The following is a 15,598-nucleotide window of genomic DNA, read 5'->3' as shown; positions in this document are numbered from 1 at the left end:
GGGGGGTATATATACACTCGTATTAATACTTCAGGTGGAAAAGATGACAAAATACGGTAATGTGGGAAGGCAGCTGGAGTAGATAATATTTAACAGAAATTCTCAAATATGGAGGTAGAAAGAGTTTTACAGGACCTGGTTTGCAATAGGACAGGTTACAGGGATGAATTCTACATTATTGGAGAAGAACTCTCAAAGTATTCATCTACAAAAAGAGAAATAAAACTGCATGTGAAAATTACAGAGGAATTTACCTGCTTGGTGTTCCTGGTTAGATTTATGAAAGCATACTTGAGAAAAGGCTGAGAGAAATTGTGGAAAGGAAACTTAGAGAAAAACGAGCTAGATTCAGCCAAATTGAGATTGTTAAGATCTGATTTTCACTTTAAGAGAACTAATTGAAAAATCATAGGAATATAACAAAGATATGTGTTTAAATTTTGTAGATCTGGAAAAGGCATATGACAAGGTGCCAAGAATAAAGCTGTTCAAATTGCTACAGTTGTATGGTGTAAATGGGACATTTATCAAGAAATACACAATTCATATTTAAGTTGTAAATCAGGCTAGAATTGAAGGGCCTATGCAGTATGCAGGCCCTCTATAAAAAGAATAGAGGACAATGTGCCAAAACCATACTTGATGGTGCTTCCCCTCCACCTCTAGCAGACTTACATGATGATTTTGTCAAATTCTGGAGTACAGTCTTTTCTGCTCCACCTCCACACTTCCCTGATTATGATGACCAACCTATGATATTGAGGTCCATTCCTGCGTGATTAAATATCCAATGTCATTTATATTGGTGAGATTATGCTTGAAAAAACTGATGATGCTAGGGATCTTGGAGTGTTAGTAGAGAGGAAGTTGAAGTTCAGAGGCCATGTAGCAAAGATTGCAAATACAACTCAGAAGATAATTGCAATGCTGAAATGAACGTTCACCTATAAAGATAAGGATGTGGAATATTTTATGGAATTACGGAATACTGATTATGAAGATAGATTGAGAATTTGTAGACTACAGACATTAGCAAACAGGAGAAAGAGGAGTGATATGATTGAGACTTACAAACTTCTGAAAGGGTCATACAGGATTTCAGTTGATGGAAGATTTCAATTTATGAAGGGCGGAGAAAGGACAAGAGCACATCCTTGGAAGCTGAGAATGAATGCCACTAAGAAGGGGGTGAGGGCTAGATTTTTCTCTCGTAGGGTGGTGCATAATAATAATGTAATTGGATGTTGTGTGTGTAAGCAGTGTGAATGAATTCAAGAATGTGCGTGAAGTATGTGTCCTCCCTTGATGAGTCCCCAACTCCCTGGAGGTTTCTCTTAATAATAATAATAATGTACAGTCATACCCCGACTTACACGAATCTGCAGTTATGCGGTTTCTTATGTGTACATATTCCTGTCCCACTTCACGCCTCACCACTAGTCGTATCTTTCTGGTGCCGGCTGCATTTGCCAGTGTCGCACATGCTGCGAACAAGCACTGACGTGTTTCGCACGGTCTCCATTCGTATACAATTTTTATAGTCTACAAACCTTACGATTGTTTAATGTTATGTTCTTGATAAAAATTTTATCACATAAAAATAATAATGTCGTCCGAAAGAAGCAAGTCCGATTCTTCTACAGCTAGCAAGAAAAGAAAAACATTGACTTTGGAAACAAAACTCAACATTATTAAGGATTTTGAAGGCGGAATGAAAATTTGTGAGCTAGCAAAGAAGTTTGATCTACAGGAATCCACAGTAAGAACAATCATAAAAGAAAGGTTTACAGATTTCGGAGGACATAGATTCTAATGAGGAACGAATTGTAGCCAAAAGACAAGGAATAAAAACATTATTAGCTTGCTGTGAAGAAATTTTGCGTGACAAGAAAAAGACATTATGCCATCAGATGAATCTATTAGATTTTATGAGACCATTGATATCGAAAAAACTTTCTTTTTTTATGTATGAAAAACTACAATTATGATTATATTTTTTAAAAAACATAGGTGTTTTTGTAAACCTTTGACCCCAATTGTATGTTTGTATATATAAACATACATGCAAAATTATACCCCGAGTTACATGAATTCGACTTACGCACTTTTTGTTGGTCCCACCTACCACATGACTTCGGGGTATTACTGTAATTAATAATAATAATAGTGCAGTGTAAAATTAAGTCAGGGATATTGGAACATATGAACTCCATAAATGACCGTATAAGAACAGCCACCACTTATCTTTGATGCAAATGCTGTGATTAAACCCATCACTACCAACAGCATAAAGGAAACAAACAAACTCCTATACAGCACAGCCTATATCGTTACAGTGAAGCGTGGTTGCAAACCGCAAGAACAAAAGCCAAGAATGAAACAATCTGCATCCATTTGGAAAGTCAACAAACTTCCGAGCTGATTTGAGCAGCTTAAACAGTTTTAAAGAAGGGCGGCTGAAAATTAATCACATCAAAAACAAACTGATTAATACATATAATTTGGTCATCAAAACAATTGCTGAAGTTACCGAAGAGCCAAAACAAAGAATTATAGCTGCACAGAAAATTAAAAGATATGAAAGCAAGAATAAACCAACGTGTGCAAAATATGCAATCTCGACAGAACCAACGTCAGTTCTTTCAGTCTCTCCAGAGAAATACAAATGCAAAGAATCATTCACCAGAAAAAGAAGAAACACTCAAACTTTGGAAGGCAATCTGGGATAATCCTATTGAACACAGTAAAGCTGCCTCATGGATTAAGGAAATAGAATCAGAAATGAAACATAACAAATGCAAAATGTCATTATCACTAAACAAATAGTCAATGCACAAGCTAGAAAATTAAAAAACTGGAGTGCACCTGGCAAAGACGAACTACATGGATTTTGGTTAAAGCATCTAACTAGCCTACATGATCGAATGGCAGAACAATTTAATTATTTGTTGCAGTCAGGCTTAGTGGAAGACTGGATGATATCTGGGTGCACTTTTCTTTACATGAAAGATAAGGGTGTAGACCCAAGTAACTATCATCCAATAACATACCTACCAACTATGTTTAAGCTGTTCACTGCAATCATAGCAAATTCCATATACCACTACTTATCAGATAATCAGATTTATCCAATTGAACAAAGAAGCAATTTTCAAAAATCCAGAGGAACAAAAGACCAGATCCTTATTAATAAAATGGTTCTCAGAAATTCAAAAAGACGAAAAAATAACTTAAACATGGCATGTATAGACTATAAGAAAGCATTTGATTCCCTCCCACACTCCTGGATCCTAAAATCACTACAAATATTTGGAATTATCAAAAACATATGTTCATTTCTGGCTGCTGCTATGAAATCATGGAAAACAATTTTAATATATGAATAATGAACGATTTGGAGATATCTGTATTAAACGTGGAGGTGATTCCTTGTCATCATTGCTCTTCAACATTTCTTTGATATCTTTATCTATGATTCTGAGGAAAAGAAAACTTGGATATGAAATTCCTAAATGGTCTGGGTAGTGACCCTTCCCTTAATGCATAGCATTATACATGTCTGCAAGGAGATGTGTTTTGCATTATGGGAGATACTAAGACAAGGAGGGATGAGAGCTTGGTCCACCTTTACCACGGGTTGCCTCAGTCCTGAAGATACTTCAGGCGGAAACTTTGTTTGCTTACACTTGGATAAAGGATTAAACTAAATTTATAATTGAAATTTCCCATCTATTGTATATATGGATGACTTGAAGTTATATGGAAAATCAACCCAGCAAATAGACTCTTTACTGAACACAGTTCGTATTTTCAGTGAGGACATCAAAATGGAATTTGGTTTAGATAAATGTGCAATTTTATCTATTAAGCAAGGAAAAATGAATGACACTAGCAATTTTAATTTTGATCAAGAGAAGTATATAAAAGCAATTTCAGCTGACGAACACTATAAATACCTAGGAATATTAGAAGCCAATGATATTCTCCACTCGAAAGTTAAACAATATGCAGCATCAGAGTAAATCAAAAGAGTTAGAAATATTCTGGAAACAAAATTAAATGGATTAAATGCAATTAGAGCAATGAATTCTTGGGCTGTACTAGTCATCCGATACACAACTGGCATAATAGATTGGACAAAAGATGATCTGGACAAACTAGACCGCAAAATTAGAAAATTAATTAAATATATATAAAGAGCCAATAGGCTTCACTTCGGCTATGTAACATTATTTAAATTAAGGGAATATTACACCCCACATTGTTTCAAAACCAAATAAGAAACTCAAAGATCAGAATCAAAGAGTTTCATGCCGAATATAGTAAACTATAAAAGTATTGGTAACTACTAGCGTAAGCTAAAGCACGTAGTACAAAGTAGGGCAACTCATAGCAAAGGTGGATAAAGCTCTGATCACTGTTCTTAGTATTTCTCGTAATATAAAACTCATCTCCTAGGAGATGTATGATGTTATACATTATGGTGGGAAGTCACTACCCTGACTGGTTTCAACATTTATTGGGGTCTCATCAGTGAGTAGGTAGACCAATTTAATATTAATACCAAGGGTATAGCAAAAAGAACTTATATACTTTGATATACGAGTTGTCAAAAAGAGCCTATAAAGAGCCAATAGGCTTCATGTGAAGCCTATTCACTCTTTATATATATTTAAGTAATTTAATGGGTGCTCCTTTTTGAAAACTCGTATAGCAAAGTATATAAGTTCTTTTCGCTATACCCTTTGTATTAATATTAATTTGGTCTGCCTACTCACTGATGAGATCTCAATAAAGGTCGAAACCGGTCTGGGTAGTGACCTCCCACCATAATGTATAACATCATACATCTCCTAGGAGATGGGTTTTACATTATGGGAAATACTAAGAATAGTGATCGAGCTTTATCCACCTTTGCTACGAGTTGCCCCTACTTTGTACTATGCCTTTAGCTTATGCCAGTAGTTGCCGATACTTTTATAGTTCACTATATTCGGTTTAGAAATTTATTACTATATGCATTACGTCCATGAAGTGATGTTGACTGGTTGTACATACCGAAGACAATAGGTGGACTGGTTCTGCTGCAAGTGAGACAGACTGTGGAAGTAGAAGAAGTTAGCCTTAAAAAGTTACAACGATAATAGCTCTGAGCCAATGCTTCAAGCAATTGCACAAGAGGTCCTTCTAAAAGCAACAGGAAACAAATCCAATCACAAAAAGGAACAACAAAATAACCAATACGTGAGCTGGAAAAATAAACCCTTGCATGGTCAATTTCATCGAGATACTGAGGACAAAATTGACGTGGCAATGGCTAAAATACAGATACATTAAAAAAGAAACAGGATTTATTCTAGCAGCTCAAGAACAGGCATTACAAACTAATGCAATCAAAGCAAAAATTTTGAACATTGATAATAACAGCAAATGCAGATGATGTGATCAGAAAGATGAGATGTAGAACATCTAATCAGTGCCTGCAGCAAGATAGCTCAAACTGATTATAAATACCACCATGATCAAGTGGCCAAAATAATTCATTGGCATGTATGCAAAAAATATGGCTTTCCTACTTCTGATAACTTGTGGCAGCATAAAATAAAGACCGTATTGGAAAACGAAACAGCAAAAATTCTCTGGGACTTTAGAATAGAAAGTGATCAGCATTTGGAACACAATAGACCTGACATCACAATTATCGAGCACGACAGGTTTGGATTATTGATATCGCGGTACCCAGTGATAATAACAAAGAACTGGTAAAAAGTTACTAAATATCAAGATCTGGTAATCTAAGTTGATCAACTGTGGCTTAAACATACCAAAGTCATCCCAATAGCTAGCGGTGCACTTGGTGCAACTTCAGAAAGCTATCCAACTTCTTCTATTGAGTGCCATCTCCTATCGGAGGTCGGCGACCACCTTGGCAAATTTTGAGCGATTCTCAGCTACTCTGAGCAGTCTCTCAGAGTTCATACCAGTCCACTGTCTGATGTCTGCCAGCCAAGATTTTCTTTGTCTTCCTTGTCCCTCTTCTTCCATTTATCTTCCCTTTTATAATCAGTTGAAGTATCTTATATTTTTCATTATGAAGTAGGTGACCAAGATATGCAGTTTTCCTTCTTTTTATGGTATCTAAAAGTTCACATGATTTCCCCCATTTGTTCCAGTACTTCCTGATTGGACGTTTTTGCTGTCCATTGGATTTTTAATATTCGTCTGTATAACCACATCCAAGTTTCTGCACCGTACAGTAGTACAGACCATACATAGCATTTAACCATGCTTACTCTAAGCTCTAAGTTTAAACTGCAATTACACAGTGTCGATTTCATCAAGAGAAAATTTTTTCTTGCCATTTCAATTCTAACTTTTATTTCCATTTCTGGATTGCAATCTTCATTTAACCAGCATCCGAGATACTTAAACTTGCCACTCTTTCTATTTGTTTCCTATTTAAAGAAAGTGCTAAATTAAGAATTGGTTTCTTTACTTATGACCATGAATTTAGTTTTGGTGATATTTATTTTTAATCCCATTTTTTCACTCTCGTCATTTATTAGTTCCAAAAGATTTTGAAGATCCTGAATATTGTCAGCCAGAAGAGCTGTATTATCGGCATATCAGATGTTACTGATGATTTCACCATTTACACTAATCCCTTCCTTTCTTCCTTCCAAGACTTTTTGAAATATGGCTTCTGAGTAGATGTTAAAAAGAAGAAGTGACAGCACACATCCTTGCCTTACTCCTCGTTTGATGTTAATGAAGTCTGTAATAACGTCATCAACTTGAACAGATGCCTTTTGGTTCCAATATAAGTTTTCAATGATCCTGATGTCTTTACTATCTAATCCAATTCTTTTTAATAGTACAATCATTTTAGTATGTTGGACTTTGTCAAATGCTTTCTCGAAGTCGATGAAGCAAATGAATATTACCTTGTTTTGGTCAATACATTTTTGAAATAAGATCTAAGAACAGAAAAGGGCCTCTCTTGTTCCCAAGCCATTTCTAAAGCCGAATTGGGTATCACTGATGGTGTCTTCACATTTTCTGTATATTCTTTTTTGAATTATTTTCAGAAACATTTTGAGAACGTTACTCATTAGGCTGATCGTCATTACAAGTTTTCGCATTTATTTTTTTAGGTAGCATGATGAAGGTCGACTGTAACCAGTCTTGAGGGATTATGCCTGTATCGTAGATCTTATTAAATAGCTTTACTAATATGTTAATGTTGTCACCTTCTAATAACTTTACTATTTCTGCTTGTATTCTATCTGGTCCTAGGGCTTTACCATTTTTAGCTGAGTTTAGTGCACATTCTACCTCTGATCTTAGAATGCATGGACCTTCCATATGTTCATAAGTATTTTCTGGGTTCTGTCTGTTATCAGTAAAGAGTTCTTCTATATGTTTCACCCATTCTTGTATTTTGTCATCCTTTTTTTGGATATAATTTCTCCCTTTTTGTTTCGAAGGATACAAAATTCTTTTTTCTTCCATATACCTGAGGTTTCTTTCATCTTTTTGTGTAGATTAAAATTGTGATGCTTTTTTCCTGTAGAATTTCTATTTCTTGACATTTTTCATTCATACAGATTTCTTTTGCTTCTTTGATCTTGTGTTTAATAAATTTTCTGAATCTCTGTATATTTTGTTGGATCATGATTTTTATATGATCTGCATTGATCCATGAAAGAAAGAATTTCATCAGTCATCCAATCTTTCTTTTTTACTGCTCTATTAGGACATAAGGTATTGGTACATTTCTCTATGAAGACAGATTTCAATTTGTCCCACGATTCATCAACCCTCATGATGTCATCATTCTTGATAAGTGCTACCTCTTGATTCAGATCTTGACTCAATTTGCTTCTTATCTCTGTGTTTTTTAATTTTCCCAAATCAAACCTTTTTTGTTGATGTTTCTTAAGTATAGCTTTCAGTCTAAGTTGTAACTCTGCCACCAGTAGGTTATGATCAGAAGCAATATCTGCACTAGGATAAGTTTTTGTACTCTTTATAGAACTTCGAAATCAATTAATTAGCAAGTAATCAATTTGGTTTCTGACTATATTTCCCCATTATTATCCTGTGGTGATCGCCAAGTATACAATCTTTGACGTGGTAGCTTAAACCATGTGTTTGTGATTATTAGCTCCTCTTCCTGGCAGAATTGAAAAAGACAGTCACCTCTCTCATTTCTTGTGCCCAGTCCATGTTCGCCAACTACATCTCCACTTCTGCCTTTCCCAACTTTAGCATTGAAATCACCCATAACTATGTTAATATCATGCTTTTTTTTGTGTTTTTTCCTTAGTTCTTTTAATTGATCATAAAATTCTTCAATCTCGGTATCACTCTTGTCAGCAGTAGGGGCATAGATCTGTATAAGATTACCATGTAGTGGTTGTCCTTTCAGTTTTAATAACATCATCCTATCTGAGTAAGGGATGTAGCTCAACAGTGACTTATTGATATTTTTGTTTATTATTATTCCAACTCCGTTTTGATGGTTGTTTTCACAACTTCCAGAGTGATACATTGTCATGTCATTGCGCATGTATTACATTGTTATTTTGTATGGCAAAATGCTTTCTACCTACAAAAAGAAGGCATAGCCATGGGTCTCGCCATTATCCCCTACTATTGCCAACTTTTATTTCTAAATAACTTAGGGAATTGAAACAACGTAGATGCGAATATAAATTAAATAATACTTTAATAGATATCTCCGATATTTCGGCAATGTCTCATTGCCATTTTCTAAGGAACTTACAAAAGGCAGGAGCACAACAGGCTCTAACAATATAGCAACTGGAAATGAAGATATGAAGCTATCTTTCTCCTAGAAGTCCTGATGGTGCCCTCTGGTGGGCTAAGTAGGCATTCTTGGCCGTTGGGCTGAAGGTCTGCTGATGTATGCCTCCCAAATTTGGGGCAGTCGCATACAACCAAATTTGTTGAGGTTTGGAGAGTTTCTTAGGGCAGAGGCTGATTCCGTAAATAAGCTTTCAAATTTATATTTGCTCCGGTGTATTATTTTTGCTTTCTTCCACCGTATTCTGTGGCGAGTATCCAGAGCATGGTCTGCAAGACCAGAATGGCTATATTTGTAAAACCGGATGTAGTCCTTGTGTTCAGAAATTCTGATATTCGCTGTCCTGCCTGTTTGGCCAAAGTACGACAGTTTACAACTGCAAGGGGCCTGGTATACACCAGGTAGGTCTAGGGGAAGTGGTTGGTCTTTGGAATAACAAGGTAATCCCGAACTGTGTGAAATTGAAGCACCGTTTTGTTTCGCAAAAAGCGCTCTGTATATACAACCGCGCTAGCTACGCGTTACTACGCGAACAAATCACCGCCACGCGGTTAGGCTCAGCCAAAATTAACGAAGCTATTCGTACCCTCGAAGAGGAACTTTCGTGCACTTTGAATCAAGAACTGTGGACAATTTTACATGACGTCTCGTGTACCTCCGCAGACAAAGAGTTTGAAAAGATACGAAGCCGACAGATGAAAAAATTCGATAAATTAATAATAAAAAAGAATTCCACCGTCAATCCAGAACTTGCTACCAACACCGTAATCAACCTTTCTTCAGTCACCCTGAAACTCTCAACGTGCTTTCACGTGGCCACAACTTCACCATTGATCCCAAAAAAATACCAAGTGAGGATATTATGATCCAGATTGAAAGAGGAATCCGCCACCTTCCACATCAAATCGCCAACAGTGTAAGACTGGATGTAGCTTGTGTCCTTTCCATAGCAAAACCACCCAAAACCAATATATCCAACAAGGAATTTGAAGCCCTACAGGAATTGAGAAATAATAAAGAATTAGTTATCACCAAAGCGGATAAAGGAAATGCAACTGTAGTACTTAACCAAAAGGACTACAAAGGTAAGCTGAATGCTCTCCTATTAGATCGGGCTACTTACCTCCCTATCAATTACAATCCCACCAACTCACAAATTAAAAAACTTCACAGCCTCCTTAAGAAAGTCACTTCTTGGCCTGTAGAAGTTACCAACAGATTAAAACCGTTTAACTCTATACCCCCCCCCCCCCCGTATCTACGGACTCCCCAAAATACATAAAGAAAATGTGCCATTACGTCCCATAGTGGATGGCATTGATTCCCCCACATACAAATTAGCTAAATATTTAGCCAAAGAGCTCACACACTATACTGGCAACACACCATCACACATAAAAAACTCAGCCCACTTCAAAGCCAGCATAGAAAACCTTGCACTCCAACATAATGACATAATGGTCAGCTTCGACGTCTCCTCCTTATTCACCAATGTCCCACTCAAGGAAACTTTAGAGCTAATCCAAGCTAAATTTTCTCCCGATATCTCAGCCCTATTTCAGTTCACAATGAACTCAGGCTATTTCGTTTGGCAGGGAAAATTCTACAAACAAATAGAGGGGACAGCCATGGGCTCACCACTCTCCCCACCCTTAGCCAATTTCTTTATGGAGACCTTTGAGGAAAAAGCCCTTAGCTTCTGCCCCACAAAAACCAACCATATGGCTTCGCTACGTTGATGATATGTTCGCTATTTGGCCACATGGCTCTGAAACACTCCTCTCCTTCCTCACACACTTAAACAACCAACACGCCAGAATCAAGTTCACCCTGGAAAAAGAGGAAAACAGCTGCCTCCCCTTCCTAGACACACTAGTCACCCGCCAGCCTGATGGAACTTTGGTTTTCTCAGTCTACAGAAAACCCACCCATACAGGCAGATACATCCACCAACAATCTCACCCCCCCCCCTCACAACAATATGGAGTGGTAAAAAACACTATACAACAGGGCTAAACTAATCTGTTCTAACGACATAGCCCTTAACACTGAACTAAATCACATCCTAAACACTTTCTCAGCCAATGGCTACCCCCCAAAAAAAAATCCAAAAAATATTAAAACCTACAAACCACAGCCCCCCTCCTCCCCCCCCCTCCACAAAAAAGATTTCTCTAAATCCATCATCATTCCCTACATCCGAGGCACCTCAGAAAAAATTACCAAAATTCTAAAAAAAACATAACCTCACCTCCTGTTACAGGCCTTACAGAAAATTGGCATCCCTTATCCGCTCTACCAAAGACCAACCACTTCCCCTAGACCTACCTGGTGTATACCAGGTCCCTTGCAGTTGTAAACTGTCGTACTTTGGCCAAACAGGCAGGATAGCGAATATCAGAATTTCTGAACACAAGGACTACATCCGGTTTTACAAATATAGCCATTCTGGTCTTGCAGACCATGCTCTGGATACTCGCCACAGAATACGGTGGAAGAAAGCAAAAATAATACACCGGAGCAAATATAAATTTGAAAGATTATTTATGGAATCAGCCTCTGCCCTAAGAAACTCTCCAAACCTCAACAAATTTGGTTGTATGCGACTGCCCCAAATTTGGGAGGCATAAATCAGCAGACCTTCAGCCCAACGGCCAAGAATGCCTACTTAGCCCACCAGAGGGCACCATCAGGACTTCTAGGAGAAAGATAGCTTCATATCTTCATTTCCAGTTGCTATATTGTTAGAGCCTGTTGTGCTCCTGCCTTTTGTAAGTTCCTTAGAAAATGGCAATGAGACATTGCCGAAATATCGGAGATATCTATTAAAGTATTATTTAATTTATATTCACATCTACGTTGTTTCAATTCCCTAAGTTATTTAGAAATGCATAACCAACATATAAGCCTATCTACGAGAATGCCAACTTTTATATGGAACATTTTCAGCAACATGCTCTAGATTTCTCTCCTTTAAAACCCAAAGTCTGGCTTAGATACATTGACGATGTTTTTGCTATCTCACCTCACGGCTGCCAGACACTAGACACTTTCCGTAGCTACCTACAACCAACACAAACACATACAGTTCACAATTGAGATTGAAAAACAGAACATGCTTCCGTTTCAAGATACACTTGTTACATGTCTTCCTTCTGGCAGTCTTTCCTTCACTGTTTATCAGAAACCAACACATACTGGCCAATATATACACATAAACTCCTACCACCACCCAACACAAAAGCTAGGTGTCATTAATACTCTAAAAAACAAGGCTTTGAAGATTTGCTCCAATGAACATGCTTTGAAAGATGAATTTAAAGTTATCAGCAATACTTTTCTAGAAAATGGTTACAGCCAAAACACTATTAACAAAAATTCTCTACAAGATTTCAATAAAAAAACAAAGATAAACCAGACAACAATAAAACTGTGGCCATTTCTTACATTTAAGGGACATCAGGCCACCTTTAAACCTCCTTCAAAATTAAAGAGCTTACTCAACTCATCCAAAAACCCACTCCCTCTGCTGGCCCACCCTGGAGTATACCGTATTTATTGCATCTGTGATATATGATATATAGGGGAAACAGGATGCACAATTCCTATCAGACAAAAGGAACATAAACGACGCATTAAACATAATAACTATGGTGAAGCTGGCCTTTCTGATCATGCCTTGAACACTTTACATAGAATTGACTGGAAAAGCAGCAATTGTTTACATCACACCAAAACATGGTATGAACGCAAATTTAAGGAAGCCTGTGAGATTCTTATCAACCACTCCAATCTGAAAATAATGATGGTCTAAAAATCCCAAACATATGGAAGGCACATGTTCTACCCACAGAACCTTTCTCTTTTCTCTCTAAGAGAATCCTAAATCTAAAATAACAATTGTAATGTTAAAAATAGAACATCATTGTTACTGCAAGAAAACCTTCTATAAGAAAGAATGGTTTTCTCATGTTATTCTAAATAGAATTTAGTTTTGATGTAGTTTCTAATTAATTAGTTAATTCGTAATTTTATCTGTATTTTTTTTTTTTCCCACTAGAGGTCATGCCAGTAGAGTAACCGGTGATCAAATGATTGTTTTTTTTAGCTGTGTGAAATGCAACTCAGCTTGTCCTCGTATATATGAAGGTTGAAACGTTGGGAAATAAAGAGTTATTTATAGCACGGTTGTAAAGTCCATAATTTCTAAAATGGTTGCATTTAGTTTACTGTGTGAAATCAAAACCCCCAGGCTCCCTGTTAGGAAAATTGTTAGGAAAGTTTCAGTGCATTAAACCTGTACTCAAACAAACTGTATATCCATTGGAATTTCCACTGCTATATCTTTACCAAAATAAAAATCCTTCCTCCTAAAGCCATTTTCACTTCAGTTTCTGTTGTAGTAGAAATTATTCAAATTCTATAATTGCAACATAATTTTAAATGGTATACAATTCTTTCTTTCTTAATCCTTCTCTTCTACATTTTACAATGTCAAGGTTTTTTTTATTAACTGCAACTGTCTCGAGGATAAGGTAATTGACCCCTAAGCTTCTCAGTATGTCCTATGTCTGTAGATGCACGTGTTCACGGGGCTGATTTGCCTGTTCTGGGTTAAAAAATCCCTACCTCCACATGAGACTGGCTAACTCACCTTTCATTGAAAGAGACCAGATAAAGGTTCCTCATGTCACTGACTGCAATAGAACCCAGGTCTTTCTGACCAAAGGGCTTCATCTATAACAACCAAGCTATGGAGGCTCTAAATGGTATACAAACACATTTGTATACCATATTTCTTGGCCTAGTCAGTAAGGTTTTAAATATCATCCTTTCCAAGTAGTAACATTATGAATGAAGCACTAGGTAGAAAATCAACTTATACATGAACTGCAGGCCATGCAAAGCCACAGGATGTAATCTTGTGACAGTGAAGGCTGGTATAAGAATGCATCCTGCAATCTACAGTAATACCTCAGCAAATGAAGTAGATGTGTTCCAGAACTTTAGTTTGTTATAAGAGACCTCATTACTGGAGGATGAAATACCACAGCAGGGATATTGTGTATTCATATACCTAAAATGAAAATCACATATATTAAAAGAGACTTTGCACAAGTTAAGAGTAAACTCAAAATGTATTATGAAAAATAACACTGAACAACAATCCTTGCAAACTTTTTCAAAAAGAAAAATCTTGGGTTTGGTTGTCCTACTTTTTTTTTTTTTTTCATGATTATGTAGAATCACTCTCACTACAAGAGTTTAAAGTGCTTAAAGTAGATACCTTTTCGGTAGGCAGCTTTGTCCAAAATTGGATAATTTTCCAATAAGATGTCATCACGAGTCACTTCACTTAAACCATTAGAGAAATCCCTTGTTAATATCCTCTCTGGGGAGCCCTTTCATTATTTTCTGAACCATATACTACTTGTTGCTTCATTAACTGTTAATGAAGAAGCAAGTCTCATTTGTTAGTGTCTCATCATAGCTGATTAACAAGTCCTAAATGTCTACTATGTTAGCTTCTTCAAAGCCTATTGTCTATACCAAGGCTGTCCAGAGTACTGCCCATGGGCTGCATGTGGCCTGCTGTGCGATTTTGTGTGCTGCCAGCCTGTGGGTTTTGATTTTCATGAGTGAAAAAATAAAATACCAATTTGAATCGAATGCATATTAGATATTTTAATTCTATCACTAATCGGTAATCTTGATGTCAGTAACTTTATTTGGTGTTTTGACATCACTATATACCCACATGTTTTTCAAATATTAGATGTGTCAAAGAAGCATTCTTACACTGTTTTGTTCCAATGCTCATGCTCCGGGTGCTCTCGTTCCCACCATTAGTGTGCAGTTAGTGTTGTTTGTTTCTTCAGCTTTCGAGGTTTAGTCACTGCTGCTCACCAAATTACTAGATATGCATCGCGATATGGCCCTCGGATAAATCTTTTTTTTTTTTTTAATGCAGCCCTCAGATTACCTAAGGTTGGACAGCCCTGGTCTATGCATTTGAACAACTTCTATGCTGATTGCAGGAATTTAGCATTCTTTTCTGTCACGTTTTTTTAACATTGCGCCAGACATGTGGTCAGATGTTATTAAGACACTGAATTTTCACTTCAGCCTTTTTGATATTGCTGATTCCTTTAATGTGGTTAATTTTCCAGAAGTTCTTAAATCACGTTGACCATTGTTAGCCTCAATCATTTTTACTGAAAGCTTCTTGGATAGTGAGAGGCCTTATAAGCTGCTCTAACACCCTGGTACATTGGTTGTTGTAACAAAGTTGTGTTTGGTGGGAGAAACATTACTTCACAGGGATTCATGTGTGAAGTCAAGGTTTGAAGGATAATTTGATACCGAGCATTTTTCCAGTATTAAATGTACTTTGTGTGTGAAATTATATCATTCACAATAACATTGAATGGTAATCAAATCCTTTGTTACCCTTTTTCTGTTAAGTTTTCATAGCACAAGGTATTTCAAAAATGGTAAACAAGCATTAGTTTTAGCTTCATACCCACGGATGTATTCATTCCTGTCAGCAGTGTTAATCAGTGTTTGGCTGCTTTAAGCCCAGAAGTTCTCATCTTGGAGATGAATGTTTGGAACATGAGTGTTTTCTAAGTAGTCTGCTTTCATCGGTTCACGGACAATTTATCGAGGAGAAAAATCATTGCAAGGAAAATTCATCACAGAAAACTATTGATCGTGGAAAAAATTCACTGAAAATGTTATCCATCCATCCATCTATCTTCAAGGCCC

At 36.8% G+C, this 15,598-nt stretch overlaps 1 protein-coding gene across 1 annotated transcript in view; it reads left to right on the top strand.

Annotated features, from left to right (window-relative positions):
• crb (cell polarity complex component crumbs) overlaps nucleotides 1-15,598 on the top strand; it is a 439,435-nt gene that overhangs the window by 235,586 nt on the left and 188,251 nt on the right. The gene's annotated exons all lie outside the window — the stretch shown is intronic.

The sequence above is a fragment of the Typopeltis vanoorti genome, chromosome 8 (assembly GCF_054136105.1).
Source record: "Typopeltis vanoorti isolate ZY-2024b chromosome 8, IOZ_Tvanoo_1.0, whole genome shotgun sequence".
Lineage (NCBI taxonomy): Eukaryota > Metazoa > Arthropoda > Arachnida > Uropygi > Thelyphonidae > Typopeltis > Typopeltis vanoorti.
Note: the sequence above shows the minus strand (reverse complement) of the source record. Positions and strands in the feature narration are given on the sequence as shown.